We start from the raw sequence: 5,222 nt of genomic DNA, 5'->3' as shown, positions 1-5,222 counted from the left end.
GCTGTGCCCTTTGGATTCAAGGGGAAACTGAGGCCCAGAGCAAAGTTGCCTGAGGTTGCTGCGAGTCCAGTAGCCCAGGACCCTGTCCTGGTATCGGCTGCCCCCCACCCCCCCCCATATCTCACATACTTCCCAACCCTCTAGGAGAAAGGGCGAGGCCTTGGGGCAGACCCCAAGCCAGGAACAGGGGTGTTCATACCCGGCCCGTGTCCCAACACCAGGGTGCACAGAAGGCTGGAAGGGAAGAGAATGTAAATCGGTAGGAACCAGCCACGCCCTTAACCCCCAGCCTCACTCCCTAAACGACACCCCAGTAACCCTTGTAGGATTGGAGCCACGCAGGCCGACGCTGTGGGGAGAGAAGTCTTCGTTCCTTAAGCACCTCCTCGGCACTACTGCGGGAACCGTAACTCAGACCCCTTGCCTCTGACAAATCGTGTTCTGCGGGTGGTTATCATTCCTTTCTGAGCCTCGGTGGTTTTACCTGTGCGGCGGGGCGAGATGGCTGTGGCCCTCGGGGAGGTCAAGTGAGGTATGAGTGCCTGGCGATGATCACACCATTAGCTCCACACGGTTCTCACGTCCGTCCTGGGAGGGTGGCCTTCTATCCTCACTTGACAGAGGGGGACCCGGCTCCCCCGGAGAGGTCCAGGGACGTGCCCCTGGTCCCCTGGCTGGCAGCAGTGCCGTGAGTGGCAGTGCTGTGTTCTTAGGGCTCCGGAAGGCGGTCACGGGCGCCGTCCAGGGAAGGTTTTCTCTCTCAAGGAGACAAAATCCCCGAACGCAGGACTGTGGGGCCTTCCGGGGAGAAGACAGCACCGGGCAGTGCTCAAGAGCACACGCGGGAGCCTGGGAGCCTGGGTTTGAGTCCCAGCCCCAGCGCTTCCTAGCTGTGTGACCTTGAGCAAGTGGTCTATCCACCCTCTCTCTATGCCTCAGTCCCCTCGCCTGTAAATGGGAATAATAAGAGTACCTACTTCGTAGGGTTCTTACGCAGATTAAACAATGTAATAAGTGTAGGAAGCTTAGAACACTGCCTGACACTCTTACTAGGAAGCTGAATGAAGTGTCTGCTGTTATTAGTAGTATTATTACTCAGAGAATCAGAATGGGAAGAGGAGCATGCACTACCCTTCACCCTTTCTGCCCGAATCTTGCCCTCCCTCCTTCGTGGCCCCTGGGGGTGGGGGCCTTCTCAGAATGCCCATCTGGCAGCCTCTCTCTGGTCCAGGACGCCATTGCCAAGCAGGTAAAGTTGGTGCATCTGTGATTTATCCCCCAGCGGCCCTTCCCGCATCTTCCTCCACGCTTTGCCTTCCTCCCGCTTCCCTTTATCACTTAATTGCTTCAGCTGCTAAGCCCGGCAGGACTTTAGCCATCTATACAAAGTGAAGAACAGCTTGCGTTCACAGGGACCTTTTCCGTCACCTCTGAGCCTTTGCCCAAGCCGCGCCCACCCCTGGAGCACCCTGGAGCCATCCTTCTAACCCCACTGAGATGCCCCCTTATTCAGGAAGACCTTCCTGATGCTCCTGCTATTATAAGCTCCCAGGCACCGGACCATGGACCTCTGGAGACACGCCCTCGCCAGTGAGTTTTGTTTGTGGTTATTTTTCTGGGTTTTTTGGGAGAGTTCAATAAAACATTGCTGAATAAACACATGTTGAATAAATGAAAGGGTGACCTTCTTCCCTGATGCCCCCATATCCTCTCTTGTAACCCCCCCCCATCATCTGTTCTCCCTAAGTGGCCAGATGGACCCTTTTAACAACATGAATCAGACTGTGGTGCTCCCTGCTTGACACTCTACAGTCTTCCGCATGATGCGCAGGATAAAGCCCAGTCTCCTTTCCGTAGCCTACAAGCCTCTCGGGGTCGGGCCGCTCATCCCACCCCGCTTTCCTCACTCACTCTTCAGTTCCGTCTTCCTGTCCGGTCCTCAAACTCACCAGCCTCTTCCCTGTCGGAGGGCCTTTGCACAAGCTGTCTCCCCATCCAGAATGCCTTTTCTCTTCCTTCTATGATAGGCTCCTCCTCATCAAGCCAAGTGACATTTCCCCATTGAGGCCACCCCTCACCTAGGGCTCCCCCGTCATGCCAAAAAACAGCATTTATCTCACGGACACTCTTTTTTGTATTTATTCTTTTGTCCTCTGTCTCCCCTCTAGACAATCAGCTCCTTCAGACAGGAAGCCTGTCTGTCTCATTGACTGTTGTATTCAAGGGCCTGGCACTGGGGAAGGTTGGCCGTTTCATGCAGCCGTGAACTGCTTCCTTCCTCAACTTCACCCTTGACCCAGTGGAAGTGGTTGTAGGAAGTTGCCCAGGAACCCCACATTCAACCCACCTGCTTCTAGTGAGCCTCTCTGTGCCCCAGGGGAGGGAGGGAAGTGGAGAGAGTGGGAGACAGTGGGGGAGGCTGCAGCCTTAAGCGAGGTGGATGTGACCTGTGGTCTTCCGCCCTTTACGCTCTGGCCGGGCAGACGGCAGCGAGGGCCAGACGAGTCTGGAAGTCCTTGACACAGCGTGAGGCTGAGTAAAGCTGAGGAAGGTGTGGGAGGAAGAGCCCTCAGCTGTCCTGCTCTCCGGGAAATTGGGCTTCGTCGCATTGTTTGTGGCCCAAGCTTGAAGAGCCCTTAATGATGGGTTTGGGGGCCAGATCTTAATAAAGGGAAATTTCTGCTGATTAGACCCACACAGGCCGAGCTTTGGGAAAGAGCGTGCCTGGCGCTTACCTGCCCTCCCCCACGTAAGCCCCCAGCAGGGCACCCAGAGCTACCAGTTACTGAGTCACCGGCTCATAAGGTGGCCGGAAGGGAAACGGGGCAGCTACCGCTTGGAAAACCCTATTTCCCTTGTTTAAACTGCAGTCACTTGAATTACAAAACTAATGGCATGCTTGCTGAAACAAATAGAATGATACTGAAGGTCCATTGCTAAAGGACTCCGTTTCCTCTTCCCACGTCGCACGTGTACCTGAGGTGACCACGGTCCATACCCTGTTCTGTCGATTTGGGGATGCACGTTTTCCCACGCATTCGTGACCCCACGCCCATGCGTCTTAAAGCTGATGGCATGTTGTACTTTTATCAGAAGCACGTTTGCTTTCTCGGTGGGATGTATAGTCCTGTGCAGCCTGCAGTTCAACTTGGGTTCATCCAGCTCTGGCAACTAGCTGTCCCTTTCTCTTGTTTCTTCTCTCCCTAACTGGCAGGTATAAGTTTGGAGGGGGTTTTGTGTCTTTTCTTTTTCTTTTTTCTTTTTAGAGTTTATTATCAAGTTGGTTTCCATATAACACCCAGTGCTCATCCCCACAAGTGCCTCCATGCCCATCACTCCCCTTCCCCTCCCCCCAACCCCCATCAACCCTTGGTTTGTTCTCAGCATTCAAGAGTCTTTCATGGTTTGCCTCCCTCCGTCTCCCCAACTATTTTCTCCCCTTCTCCTCCCCCATGGTCCTCTGTTAAGTTTCTCCTGTTCCACTTACAAGGGAAAACATATGGTATCTGTACTTCTCTGCCTGNTATTACTTTGGCTATTCGGGGTCTTTTGTGGTTCCATACAAATTTTAGGATAGTTTGTTCTACCTTTGAGAAGAATGCTGGTGCAATTTTGATTGGGATTTCACTGAATGTGTAGATTGCTTTGGGTAGTAATGACATTTTAATGATATTTACTCTTCCGATCCATCAGCATGGAATGTTTTTCCATTTCTCTGTGTCTTCTTCCATTTCCATCATAAGCTTTCTATAGTTTTCATCTTACAGATCTTTTACATCTTTGGTTAGGTTTATTCCTAGGTATCTTATGGTTTTTTGTGCAATTGTGAATGGGATCAGTTTCTTGATTTCTCTTTCTGTTGCTTCATTATTGGTGTATAAAAATGCAACTGATTTCTGTACGTTGATTATGTACCCTGCGACTTTGCTGAATTCATGGATCAGTTCCAGTAGGCTTCTGATGGAGTCTGCTGGGTTTTCCATGTAGAGGATCATGTCGTCTGCAGAAAGTGAAAGTTTGACTTCTTGTGTCTTTCCTTGGATATCTTTTTACTCCTACCTGTGACTCTTCTCTGTCCCTTGATGGGTTTGGCCATCGTCCCGGCAGCTCAGCAGTCTTCGAAGAAGAGGCGGCAGAGGCTAGTGCAGAGGGCAAGGGCCTGAGAGCTGCCAGCTGTGCCATTTACCTGCTGTAGTGTGCCCTCTCTGTGCCCTCAGGACTGCATTCAGGCACCAGCCTGCATGCACAGCCTGGGGCGGCCGCTTCCCCGCTTCCCTCTGCCCCCTCAAAGTGGATGGTGTAGCAAAGCAGGGTACACTGTCACCCCCTCCTCAACCAAGTCACTCCGAGACCTAGAGGAGGGGCAGGGAGTCTGGCTCACATATAAAAGTTTGGATGGGAAAGTTCCGCTAAAAAAAGCCACTTGTAGACAAGGGCCAGAGGTAACGCCAGAGAACGGGCTCAAAGGTCAGAAAGAACACGGAAGGGTAGAAAACATGAACCTGAAATGATGCTTCCTTCGCCCCCCAAAGCAAAGAAGATATATTTTAAAATATCAGCTGAAGCAAATAGAAGCTTCTTAGGGAGGAGACAGGCACAGAGAGGCCAAGGTGATCTGCTGCTCCCTTGGGGTCCCTCTGGTGCGGCTCCAGCCTGTACCGGGTGCGGGACCAGCACACATCAGGAGGCCCGCGGCAGCCAGATGCCCCTACGGGTCAGAGCCCCCGGACCAGTTTCCGAACCAGAATGCCCTTGACTGACATGCACATGGGTGCTGTTCCCAGTGCTTTGTGGGACTTGTTTCAGACCCCATGCCTCTGACAGGCATTCTCCCCATTTTACACATTAAGAAACTGAGGCCCTGAGACCTACAGTGACCTGCCCAAGGGCACCCAGCCAGCAGCCTGACTCCAGAGCCCTCAGCCTAAGCGTGATGACCGTCGCCTCACAGTCCCAGAGTTCTCCCAAGCCAGTGTGCTGCCAGGGATGCCAGGGGGGGTGGCAGGGGTGCCCGTGCCCTGAGGAGGGGCCCACGGGGTCCTCACGCCGCAGCCAGGCAGAGGGGTAAATCAGAGCCAGCCAGCTGGAAGGAAGGTAGGAAGTGGAAAGGGTGCTCCAGGCAAAGCCACAGCTTGAGTGGGGGTGGAAGCCACGGCCAGCCGCCCAGAGCAGAAGGTGCCAGGCGGGAGTGGGGGGGGGGGGGGGGGGGGGGGCGCGCCCCC

Source organism: Crocuta crocuta, unplaced genomic scaffold (assembly GCF_008692635.1).
Source record: "Crocuta crocuta isolate KB4526 unplaced genomic scaffold, BGI_CrCroc_1.0 scaffold69, whole genome shotgun sequence".
Classification (NCBI taxonomy): domain Eukaryota; kingdom Metazoa; phylum Chordata; class Mammalia; order Carnivora; family Hyaenidae; genus Crocuta; species Crocuta crocuta.
This window is presented reverse-complemented; position numbering follows the sequence as displayed.